We start from the raw sequence: 13,435 nt of genomic DNA, 5'->3' as shown, positions 1-13,435 counted from the left end.
CATGGGACTCGGAGGGGGTTGGTCCACCTCCCGCTTCCCAGCACAGGGCTCTTCGTCTGAGGCTGGTCTAAAGTGATGGAGCGGAGGGCACGTAGCAGATTTCAGTGAGACTCTCCTCACACTAAAGAAGTAGGAGTCCTGGTTCATTACTGACACTTCAGGAAATTCAGAAAAGCACAAAGGAGGACACATACATCTACCATTCTCCTACCCATTGATAACCACTTGGGGTAGTTGTGTATTTTCTTTCATTATTCATGAATGCTTCTCTGAAACCTCAGCTCATACTGTTATAAGTGATGATCGCTAACACTTACAGGGCCCGGCACAGTGCTAAATGCTTCACCTGCGCTCCGTTTTAGACCATAATTTGTTAACATGCTGTTTTGTCACTTCATGTATGGTGAACACATTTCCACAGGCATGGCCTGGTCTCTGACCACATACATACTTTGTAGTGACTCTACAGAATTATATCAGATGCAAATACTGTTGTTATTTAACCAGTCCTCTTTTTATTGATTATCTAGCCAATTTCCAATTTTATTATTGGAAACACACTTTAAGGAATAGCCCCGAACGCACATTTGCCCACATCTATGATTTTTCTCTAAAAATCCTAGAAGTGGGGGAGTTCCCTGGAGGTCCAGTGGTTAGGATTTGGTGCTTTCACTGCTGTGGCCCGGGGTTCAATCCCTGGTCAGGGAACTAAGATCCCACAAGATGTGGAGCGTGGCAAAAATATAAACAAATACTACATAACTTAGTATTGTTTGTCTTTCATTTGTATAAAAAATAATATGATGCTATTTTACATCCTTTAAAAGACAAATTAATTAATTGAAAAAATCCTAGAAGAGGAATTGCTGCATCAAATTTCCAAACTGCCCTCCAGGTAACAATTCACAATCCTACCATCAATTCATGCAGATGTCCTCAGTAGATTCGATTTTATTCTAGGTATGTTTGCACACATGACGAAGGCAGAATGATTCGGATGATTCTGCTGAGTGAGTGACGGCCTGGTAGGTCATACCCCAATGGTACAATGGGCTCCATCTCAACCCAGAGGCACAAAGAGGAGAGATGTAAGACTCCAGGCAAATGGGGAAGGAGGGCTGAGGACGACCTCCCCGCTCCCCTCGGCACCGGTTGCATTTCTATTAGTCGATGTGCCCATTTGGGGACACCATATTTGGAAACGGTTACAGATAAATTGGAATAAATTCAGTTTAAAAAGTGATTAAAGGGTCAGGAAATAGAGTCAATGAGGAAAGATGAAAAGAATTGGATTATCTGTCCTGGAGGAAAGGAGGCCAATTAGTGACCTAAGTACTACCTTAAAGTTATAAAGAACTTGAAAGAGAGTGTTTTCTTCAGTATGAATGGAGTATTGAATAAGAAGGATAGATCATATTAAAACTGGATTTTTGGGGGCTTCCCTGGTGGCGCAGTGGTTGAGAATCTGCCTGCCAATGCAGGGGACATGGGTTCGAGCCCTGGTCTGGGAAGATCCCACATGCCGCGGAGCTGCTGGGCCCGTGAGCCACAATTACTGAGCCTGCGCGTCTGGAGCCTGTGCTCTGCAACAAGAGAGGCCACGATAGCGAGAGGCCCGCGCACCGCGATGAAGAGTGGGCCCCGCTTGCCACAACTAGAGAAAGCCCTCGCACAGAAACGAAGACCCAACACAGCCATAAATAAATAAATAAAAATTAAAAAAAAAAAAAAAAACTGGATTTTTTCCAGTTGGATACAGTGAAAAGGCTTTCAATGCATTATCTCATTTAATCTTTTTTTTTTAATTAATTAATTTATTTATTTATGGCTGTGTTGGGTCTTCGTTTCTGTGCGAGGGCTTTCTCTAGTTGCGGCAAGCGGGGGCCACTCTTCATCGCGGTGCGCGGGCCTCTCACTATCGCGGCCTCTCTTGTTGCGGGGCACAGGCTCCAGACGCGCAGGCTCAGCAGGTGTGGCTCACGGGCCCAGTTGCTCCGCGGCAAGTGGGATCTTCCCGGACCGGGGCACGAACCCGTGTCCCCCTGCATTGGCAGGCGGATTCCTAACCACTGCGCCACCAGGGAAGCCCTCATTTAATCTTGATGACAACCTTCTGATGTGGGTGTGTCTCTGCAGGTACCATATGTATCACCTCTAGTTTACGTCAAGGCACTTGAAGAAGTTACTTAACTTGCTAAAGGCCCCATGGCTGCTATTCCAGTCTCCAGTGGATGCCCAAGCCCCTAGCACTACGCCTGGAAAAGCGTTTGTCAGTAAACACGTATTTATTGACTGTTGGCTCGAGGACTTGAACCCAGACCTGCTAGACTCCAAAGCCCTGGTTCTTAACCACCGGGATACACTGTCCCCAGTGCACAAACACGCGGTGCTCTTTAAAGCATCAGTGCAGCCCACATATCAGCCGTTCCCTTGCAAACATAACCTCAGTCTGGGTCTCGTCATAAGCTCTCATCTAAGCATTTGGTTTCCACAACACCTGGGGGGGGGGTCAAAGGACGAGTCCATGACGTAGGGCATCGTCCCACCCCCTGACAGCCCCCCTGCAGAGAACTGAACTCTGCTCGCTCTATTCCTCCTCCCCCGGCCCCGAAGACTTTCCTCTTTGGGACAGGATCGGAGGGCTGGAAAGGCAGGGGGAGGGGAAGAAGGAAGGGATGGGCCATGTGGGCTCGGGGGGTGGGGCTGCAGGGCCCGGGGCCGCCGGCCATGTGGGGTGAGTCTGTGGGTTTGTGCATTGGATCTGCTTTAATGTTCTTCGGAAAAAGCAAGTAAACGTGAAATTGTTCGGGTCGGGGCAGGGTGGAGGCTTTGTACTTGCGCTTCGCTTCCCGAGATTTCGTTATTTCGTGCATCCAGAGGAATGCAGCTGTGTCACTCTGACAGCTCCTGCCCAGAGCACGGACAGGTTCTCTGTAGCTAAATCCAGCAGACGTTTCCAAGTCTGTACGGCGCTTAAACTTGCTGCTGCTTTTGGCGGCTTGACCACGGCCCTGAAGGCTCTGCCGAGTATTCTGTGTGTGGACCAGTCGAGGTGCCTACCCGGTCGGTCTTACTCGTCATGTTAACTGTTGATCCTGTTACGTGCCCCGCGCTCCTCTAGGGACGGGGATGCAGTCATCCTGTGAATAAGGGAAGAGCTGCACGCCGGGTCCAGAGCCTGCCCTCACCCGCCAGCACCGCGCTTGGGGCCATGCTGAAGCCCTTCCCAAATGTTCCTTCCCTGGTGATGGATGATCGCAAGGGTACCAGCCGAGCCCCCTGCTGGGCACTGGGAATAGACTGGTGGGACCAAGACAGCCTGAGGCCTGCCTTCACTGGGACGAGAGGGAGACGCGTTCCCCATTGGCATCATAATGTGCTTGGGGTCTCGACACCCCCAGCCCCTGGCTCTCCCCTATTGAAGCCCCAATTATACTTGATTGTCCCTAATTGGTGACCAGTCTGTCTTCCCAGAGCACTGTGAGTTCTGCAAGGACTGGGGGCAGAATGGCCTGGGCCACCAGCCTGTCCCATGGTGGGTGGGCTCTGCTGAGGACCCAGGCTCACTCCCCAGCCGCTGGCGGCTCACAGCTGAGTGCTCCCCTCCCCCAGGCTCCCATCCGGTGACTGGTCAGTGGAGGAGGGTTGGGATAAAGGCCCAGCCCCTGCCCCAGCTCAGGATACTGAAAGGTCCTTGCTCCATCCACCCCACTGCCCAGGGCCCCCCTCTGTAACATCCCACACACAAACCTTTATCTCAAAGTCTGCTTCCTAGGGAACCTGACCTAACCAGTAGGCGTTCAGGGAACCCTTTTATTTTTAAATTGATGTATAGTTGATCTACAGTGTTGTATTAATTTCTGCTGCACAGCAAAGGGATTCAGTTATATATATAGATACAGATATTCAGTCATATAGATATTCTTTTTTTACATTCTTTTCCATTATGGTTTATCACAGGATATTGACTAGAGTTCCCTGTGCTCTACGGTAGGACCTTGTTGTTTATCCAACACTTTTGAATAAATAAGACCAAGTCCACCACTCAGCCAGCCCACCTGTCTTCTGTGGGTAGATTCACACACACGTGGGATGAAAGAGCAAACAACAGTTATCGCAGCACCATTTGCAGTAACAAAAAATGGCAGGTGGAAACCAACTCAGTAACCACCAATAAATCAGGGTTAAATCCATGAAGTTCTTTCCATACAGTGCAACACGATGCACTCATTAAAGTTCAAAAAGCCAGCTCTTACGTGAATAAGATACGGAATAATCACAAGCATAGCGTGTTAAGTTATGTGGAAATAAATGAAGAGCAACAGGTGCGGGCCATTTATTCCGAGCCTGCCCGGCCTCTGTCACGTGTGTCTGGGCAGAGACTCCAAGGCAGGCAGAAGAGCGGGAGGTCATAGTGGACCCAAGGGAAGGTTTCAGGTGGGCCCTGACCAGAGGCTCTCGGCGTGGGGAGGCTGGAAGCAGGCTAGCCAGGAGCAGGGCGTCCTGTGTCATTGGTTACGGGGACCTATTTGGCCTTCTCTCGTGGGTCCTAAGTTGGAAGCAGGGTCAAAAATTGGGGACGTCTTATTTTTCGTGTCAGCAGAATCTTCTCTAGAGAAGAGGTGCTTTTGTTTGAGTCAGTGACAGCCCGGGTAGAAGCCCGGGGACGCCCAGATTAACGAGCTCTGCATAATGAGAGGGGGACGGGGAGACTCAAAGGTAGAGTGGAGACAGGGCAAACGGAGCAAGCGAGACCCCAGCACTGGCCACCGAAGAACAACTTTGAGAGAAAACAAAAATATGGAACGGGAATTTAACTAAGCTGGTTGCTGTGAAGTGTGGGAGGTCACATCCTCTCATCCATTTCCCCGTGAATTTTTAAGGAAAATCGCCACTGCTCAGCCGTGCTTTGCACGTGGGCTTGCTTTGGGGAGGGGCTGCAGCGAAGTCAGGGTTGCTATGGGAACAACCTGGGGGCCACGTGGGAGATTAGACGCATAACGTGACGCCAGGACTGGTTCTTCTCAGGTAACGCTATCTTAAAGCAAGCCCTGCCTTTGTGGAATTTTGTGTCCGCTAAATTACTGTATTTTCCTTAGTCGTACTTTGGTTTTCAGGTAACATTATCATTTCAGTAAAACAGTGTCTGTGGACAAGAAAAAGTCTATAGGGGTAATTGGGATTAGAACATAAAGGAATTTATAATCAGCCGGAGGCCATGTGCAGGGATCATCTTTTCCAGAAAGTTCTTAAGGCGCCAGGCTTTTAAGATAAGCAGTGGCACAAAATATCCAAAATGATGAATAACCTGGGAATGTCACCATCCCTCTGAGTTTCTGTGAAGGCGCGATCTTGCTTCGTCTTACTGGTACCTTGGGTGAGCCTCTCCTTGAGAATATGAGCTGGGTCTCCTGAGGTCCTCCACACATTTTAGTATGAAAATAAAAATTGCTTAGGATGCTGGGATAAGGTTTATCCTCCAATATGAGTTTTCTCCTTCTCTTAGTATTATACCGAAATTTTGGCTGGGGTACATGCCTGTCCAGAAGAAAAACTACACTTAACCTTCCTTGCATCTGGGATGGCCCGTGGGATAGAAGCAGGATTGGTGTCCACAACTACCTAGAAATGTCCTTAAAAGGAAGAAACACACCTTTTCTTCCCTTCTTTCTTCTAGCTAGCTGGAATGCATATGCGATGGCTGGAGCCACAGCAGTTATCTTAGCCTTGACATGAAATCTGTTACACTGAGAATCAAGGCAGAAGGATCTGGGTCCTTGACATGTGGCATCCCATTCCAGTCCATACCGATTATACAGATTAAATAGATTCCTTTGATTATTGACAAATTGCTCTCCGTTGATGGGGGAGGTGCTCAAGGGCAAGGAGATGTACAAAATCAGATATTTTGATATGAACGTACATGTAATAGGGGCTCAATATATTATTGTTTTATGTGAATTGGGGGAAAGATGAAAGTTCCATAGAATGAGCATTTGGGAAAGAGTGAATATCCCTGACTCTTATAGAGATGAAAGTAAAATGCAGGGCTGTGGAGGCAGACCAACTGCAGCCAAGACTGGATGCTGTATTTAGGGGAAAACAAAGCATAGTCTAAAATAGTCGCCTCCATCAGCAGGTTGCTGGCAGCACAGCCCGCCACCCACCCACCCCTCCCTGACGGACAGCTCACAGTAGCCCCAGGCATGCCGTCCATCGTTCAGGAGTAACCTCTGCCCTAGAGCTGTGCTCGGGCAGACGTGGCTGAAAGGCTCGTTACGCCGTTAGAACACGGTCTGCCTGCCGTGTCTCTGAACACGCCCAGTAAGGATAGGGGTCAGAGGCTAATTGCGGCAGCTCAGGGCCGGCTCTGCAGGGTGCCACCTGGTCCTCCTCCGCCCTCCTGCTGTGCTCCTCCACCACAAGGAGCCGGGTGGGGCCGCCCAGGCACAAACGGGACACTCATTGTCCCGTGGAGCCTGCAGGGACTGCTTTGAGGGTTTGTTTTTTTGCAGAACAGGGAGAAGTCACTGCCCCGCACACGCCCTCTGGAGAGACACTCTGCAGTGTTTTCGCGCTGCCAGCCAGCTTAGCGTGGGGACCAATAGCCAGTTCCTGGAACCGTCGGAAGACGCTGCAAGAGGCCCGTGCAGGGGCTGCATGCTGTCAGAGCACAGTCTGGAGGCACACAGGGCCCTGAAATAGCTGAAGGGGCCTGAAGCCAGCATGTGCCCCCCGGGCAGGCCTCCCAGAGTGGAGCTGGCTCATTAGAGGCAGTTTGCCTGGCTGGGTAAACTATGTGGATATTGATGTGGCAGGGGCATGAGGCGGGGTCATGCTCCCGGAGCCCCCTTTCCACCCAGGGAGTGGAGGGCGCCCCTCCTGCCGCTGAGGCTCCCGCGGACCCCGTCACAGGGGACCGCATCCCTCCTGCGGGCTGAATCTGGTACCAAGGCTGGTCTCTCTAAAGCACATCGGTCTGGCAGTGTAGCAGCAGACGAGTGACACTCATAGGTAGCATGTCATGGTCTCAGGCTTAATAAAAGCTGCAGGACTCATGCCGTGGTCCCAGGACTTTGTCCACTTCACCTACATTTTCAAAAGTATTGGCATAATTGCTTATTATCTTTTTAATGATGGTGGGATCTTGAGCATAAATCCCCTTTATAATTCCTGACATTGATTTTTTTTTTTTTACTTCCTTTTTTCTTTAACAAGGGGTTGTGATTTTTATTAGTCTTCTTAAAGAACCAATCTTTGGCTTTCTAGATCCTCTTTTGCATGCTTATTTTTCTGAGTCATAAATTTTGGCTTTTATCCTTATTATAAAAGCCACTTTGCTTTTTTTGGCTTTATTTTCCTGTTCTTTTTCAAACTTCTTGAGATAGACTCTTAGTGCATTGATTTTTAACATTTATTCTTGTCTAATAGAAGCATTTAAGGCTATAAAATTTCCTTCAAGCATGGCTTTAGCTGCATCCCAAAAGTTTTGATATATACTATTTAAAAATAATTTAACTTAAAAATATTTTCTAATTTTTATTATGATTTCTTCTTTGTCCCATAGGTTCTTTAGAAAAAGTACTGTTTGATTTCCAATCAAATACGCTTATCTTTTTGTTATTGATTTTTAGCCTAATTGCATTGAAGTGAAAAAATATCCTCTATTAGATTTTAATCCTTTGAAAATGTTGAGATTTAAACAGTTCAGCATATGGTCCATGTGTCACTATGTCCTGAAAAAGATTGTGTATTTTGCAGCTGTTGAGTGCAGTATTCTACATTTGTTCATTAGGTCAAGTTTGCTAATAAGGCATTGTTCATACCTTATTATATATTATTCTATATCATTACTAATTTTTTTTTTTTTTTTTTTATGGCTGTGTTGGGTCTTCGTTTCTGTGCCAGGGCTTTCTCTAGTTGCGGCAAGTGGGGGCCACTCTTCATTGCGGTGCGCGGGCCTCTCACTGTCGTGGCCTCTCTTGTTGCGGAGCACAGGCTCCAGACGCGCAGGCTCAGTAATTGTGGCTCACGGGCCTAGTTGCTCCGCGGCATGTGGGATCTTCCCAGACCAGGGCTCGAACCCGTGTCCCCTGCATTGGCAGGCAGATTCCCAACCACTGCACCACCAGGGAAGCCCACTAATTTTTAAATATATTTCTTTTGTTATTGTCTGAGAAAAGGATGCTTTAATCTCCCACAATGATTGTGAATTTTGCTTTATATATTTTAAAGCTATATTATTCTGTGCACATAAATTAAGAATTATTGTATCTTTCTGGAATATAAAACTTTTCATTATTATGAACTATCCCTCTTTATCTATGATAATACTGAGAATGCCTTTTCATCCTAAGACATATTATGTCTAATATAAATAGAGCAATATTAGCTTTCTTTTGGTTAGTGTTTGCATGCTCTTTTTGAGTCCTTTTCTTTTGAATTTGCTGTATCTTCCTTATATTTTAGGTGTGTCTCCTGTAAACAGCCTGTAGCTGGGTTATGTTTTTATCCAGTCTGGCAAACTTTGTATTAATTAGAACATTTATCATGTTTGCCCAATCTCTGTAGCGAAGGGCCGCCGTAGCAAAGTCGCCCATGCTGGGGGGCTCAAAGCAACAGACATCTTTCCCTTGCGGGGCTGGAGCTGATAGTCCAAGGGCAAGGTGTTGGCAGGGCTGGGCTCCCTCTGAAGGCTCTAGGGGGGGACCGTTCCTTGCCTCCTCCAGCTCCAGGTCACCCCGTGTTCTACAGGGCAGCACCCTTGGACAGGCGTGAGGAGGGTGCCCATCATGATCTCTAAAGGGGTCTGACGGGAAGGTCTGCCCTTGACCCTCCTCCGCTCTGCCCAGCTACAGGGGTGCAGCCCCTGGCTGCCGCCCGCCTGCAGCGTCCACCAGGCTCACTGCCCTCAGGTCCAGTGGCTTGTGGTTTTCATCCTTGAACTTGTCAAGTTCTCTCCTGTCTTAGGTCCATGGCACACGGAGTTCCCTTTGCCTGGAGAGCCGCTTTCACTGATCACATCAGCCAAACCGTCCCCTCCTCCTCCTCTTTCCTCCCAAGCCCTTCATACAATTTACGGTTACAAATGTACTTGTTTACTGAATGCCCATCTTCTTGTAAAATGTATCCTTCCCGAGGCCAGGGATTATTTCCTTTTAGCTCAGCACTATGTATTAGGTGTCCAGCCTGCGTGGCGTGTGGGAGGGACTCAAAATTTTTCGCTGAAAGAATGAACAGATTCCCGAGGTATGAATTCCTTAGTCTAGTATTTTTCTAAATGCGAGTTGCAATCTATTAGAAGGTGTGAAATCGACTTGCTGGGTCATAAACAGCATCGGCAAAAAGAAATAGGACAATTAGTGTACGTGTGTAGAGAGTTGTGCGGTGTCATGTTTCTTACCGTGATTTGTGTTCAGAAGCCTGGGGAAGCCTTGCTCTAGTCAGGGCTGAAATGCAGGAGGAGGGTTCCAGTTCGTTCGGGGGCCAGCAGGCCCCGAGTTCCTAGGCGTGTGGGACCAGAGCTGGGATTTTGCTGCACGGTTCCCTAAAGCCATGGCCAAACTCAGTAGAGAAGCCTCCAGACAGGGCGTGGGCAGCTTCCTCAGGGGGCCACTCGGCAAGGGGAGGGTGCTGGCTGGTCCGCTCTGCGTGCTGGAAGAGCTGCCCCATCCTGTGAGGGAGCGGCTGTCACGGGCACCGCTGAGTGTTGGAACGTGTGTTGAGATGCGTCGTTCCTGGAAAATATACCACGATTTCCAAGACTTAGGGAAAAAACAATGTCAACTATCTCAGCAACTTTTTATATTGATTTCGTGTTGAAATGATATTATTTTGGATATACTGTATTGGGTTAAATATATTATTAAAATTCATTTCACTTTTTAAAAACTTTGCAATGTGGCTTCTAGAAATAGAAAATTATACATGCGCTTGGCATTTGTGGTTTGCGTTAGAATTCTCTGCAAGATGCTGCAAATCGCAGAGGTTTTTTTTTTTTTATTAATTTATTAATTTATTTTTGGCTGCATTGGGTCTTTGTTTCTGTGCGAGGGCTTTCTCTAGTTGCGGCAAGCGGGGGCCACTCTTCATCGCGGTGCGCGGGCCTCTCACTATCGCGGCCTCTCTTGTTGCGGAGCACAGGCTCCAGACGCGCAGGCTCAGTAGTTGTGGCTCACGGGCCCAGTTGCTCCGCGGCATGTGGGATCTTCCCAGACCAGGGCTCGAACCCGCGTCCCCTGCATTGGCCGGCAGACTCTCAACCACTGCGCCACCAGGGAAGCCCAAATTGCAGAGGTTTAATCAGGTAGGTTATGAAATGACCCGGCCACTCTTCGAGAGGCAGATTTCAGGAAGCAGAGTGACACAGAGACTAGTGGGAGGGGGGGACACCACACCCGACAAAGAGAGAGGGAAAGGGGGGGAGAGAGCCCTGACCTGGATAAGGGGGGCCGTGAGGATGGAGAGAAGGGGGTGGTGTGCAGATGTGTCTTGGAGGGCGTGTTCGCGGAACCCAGCTCCTACCCACATAATCCTGAACATCTGGAAAGGAGCCTGTGGCCATCTCCTTAGTCTTCTGTGTGTGGCACATACATCTTGCCTATATCCCTTAGCGGCATTGTTAGCAGCAATATTGCCGTGTCCCTTAGCCTGTTTTGGTACGTGTGCCAACTAGAGCCACCCACTATTACCTGTGAGGTATGGGCAGATCCCTCATTTTAGCATTTGTGTCAATAATTTCTATTTTGAGCCAGAGGGCAAGGGATCTAATATCCGACATCTTGATCATTCCTTCAAGAGTTTAGTTCATTGCACGTGATCCATATTTAATATAACTTCATCAGTTATTAAAGCTCTGCTTCTTTAAAAACAATGATTTGCCCTCTCCCGCCATGGAGTTCAATGACACCGGAGCCCTGGGAGCCTGTGATGCTGGCCACTTTGTGGTGATGATGGATTCCCTTCTTCTGCAGGTATGTTCTTCTCTTTGTAAAATTGCACTGCATTGGGACAGACGCATGGATGATGTTTTGAAAACTGACCCAAACTCAGCTTTTGGGAGAGAGTAAGATCTCAATATAACCAATCTTTGCAAAGAAGAAAGACAGGAAAGTAATAAGTGACTCAAAAGAACACTAGGGTTTGGGACAGGAAGGGCCAAGGGCTCCCCAAATAAGAGGCTTGTTCGGTTGAAAGTGCTAGTGATGGGATCACCTTCCAACGTGGTCCCAGGAGTCACAATGCTGGGGTTTCAAATCCTCAATTCTACTTCTTTGACACAGGCACGCAAGCTCAATCCTCGAAACAGCTCCCCCTTTCCTGTGTTCCAGACGGGGAAACTGAGGCACGGAAAAGTTAACATAGGCAGAGAACTTAGAAGATGGCTCAACACGTGGTGAGTCCAATATAAATGGTAGTTATTCGAAAGCTGGCAGTTGGCTAAGGGCTACGCACGAGATTTATAGGGTTCATCTCCTAAACTATCAGCAATGGTAGCAAGGTTGCAGGATATAAGGTTAACACACAAAATTCAACCACTTTCCTATTTACCAGCACAACCTGGGCATTGGGACTTTCAAAATCGCCCCAGTTGATTCTTATATGCAGCCAATGCTGGGAACCCCAGCTCCAGGGCGTTAAGGCACCCCTGACCCACCAACTGAGGCCTGATGAACAGGTGGCTTTAAATGATCATAATATCAAGTTTGCATTATGCTAAGAAAAGTCAGCTATCTTGCTATTTTGCTATTCTAATCATCATAACATTGTACTGCATGGCATAATTTGGAATCTTAATGAGAACTACTTTCTTAGTCTTAATTGGATTCCAAGTTACATTAATTCTTTATAAAAATCTCTCAATATATTATGCTTACTAGGCCAGAAATATTTTGTTCGCACTGCATTTTAAACATGAGAGAGAGAGGGAAAAGAAAAAAGAACAGAGCAGCTAGCTCATTTTAAAATACTCTAAAAGGCAAAAGCAGCCCTTCACACACACCAGCACGGCAGACGTGGATTTAGTCTCAGCTCTTGTTGTAGAAACAAGACTTCTTTTTGCAGGAAACGGAAAACAGCAGCCCAGGAAGCAGTGTGACTCAGGGCTCACCACCTGCCCAGCTGGAGACACACCCCTGCCGAGGTCACCTAACCTCTTTGAGCCCCTGTTTCCTCAGGTCAGGAAAGAGTAGAAACCAGCTCTCACTACCTGCGTGGGCAGGTGCTGGGCCAGGCGCCTGTGTTTGCAACTTAATGAGATAAATTATAAGATTTGCTTTAATTCAGGCGAAATGGAGGCCCAGGCACAGGAAGTAAATCGTCCAAAATCACACAACCAGGAAAGACAGAGACAGGACTCAAAGCTGGGTACCTCTGAGTGCAAAATCTTTCTGTCTACATCACTCTGGTTTAACAATTCCAAATGAGATAAAAAACCAGTTCAGACCTGAAGACACCATGCCAAGCGAAATAAACCAGACATAAAAGGACCAATACTGGGTGACTCCGCTGATATAAGGTGCCTAGAGCAGTCAGATCACAGAGACAGAAGGTCAGGTGGTGGGTGCTGAGGCTGTGGGCGTGGCAAGAAGGGAAGTTAGTGTTTAACGGGGACAGAGTTTCCGTTTGGGAGGATGAAACATTTCTGGAGATGGGTGCCCAGGGATGTGGACATACACGGTGCTACTCAGCTGTCCACTTAAAGATGGCTAGGATGGTAAGTTTTATGTTGTGAGTATTTTTACCACAATAAAAAAAGATGAAATATATTTTTAAAAACAGGTGCCGAGAAATGCACAAATAGAGGGATTGAGACCCACTTAAGGGCGTGAAAAGCAGTGGAATGCCTAAGCCCGTGACCGCCAGCCCAGCAGTTGGCTCCTCCCACCGAAGGCTGAGACCAGGGATTCGTCCTCCAAGGCGGGAGGGAGCGGAAACCCAGAGCTCCTGATGTCAGGTGCCTGGTGGCCTGGGACAGCTCCTCAGCAATGTTTCCAAACCCCACCAGGAAGCCAACGGCATCAGTTGCCATGAGACGCAGTAAGACGCGGCTTTCCTTCAGGCTTAGCCCTCACCCCAGGCAGAGGACGATCCAGTGGCCAGATGTGCCCCACCGCATCCTGCAGCAGTTCATCCACTGGGGGCCCGACTCGGCAACGGCCCCACCCCGGACCTACTGAATCAGAAACCCAGGGAGGGACCCCGGCCATCTGGGCTTTAACGTGCCCCCCAGGTGAGTCTGATGGACGCTGGTGTTTGAGGACCAGCTGTGTGTCTCGCTCCCCACGAGGGAAACACAGTCACCTGTGTACTCACGGAATCGCCAACAGAGCTTTTAGAAAACATTAGAAACAGGGAGACGGGAGGGCTGTCATGGCAAATGTAGACTCAGTGTGGACGGTCTTGGTGACAGTGGCAAACGTTGCCAGAGTGGCCA

This window comes from Balaenoptera borealis (genome assembly GCF_965194805.1).
Source record: "Balaenoptera borealis genome assembly, chromosome: 18".
NCBI lineage: Eukaryota > Metazoa > Chordata > Mammalia > Artiodactyla > Balaenopteridae > Balaenoptera > Balaenoptera borealis.
The sequence above is the reverse complement of the archived record's forward strand: the minus strand, read 5'-3'. Positions refer to the sequence as shown.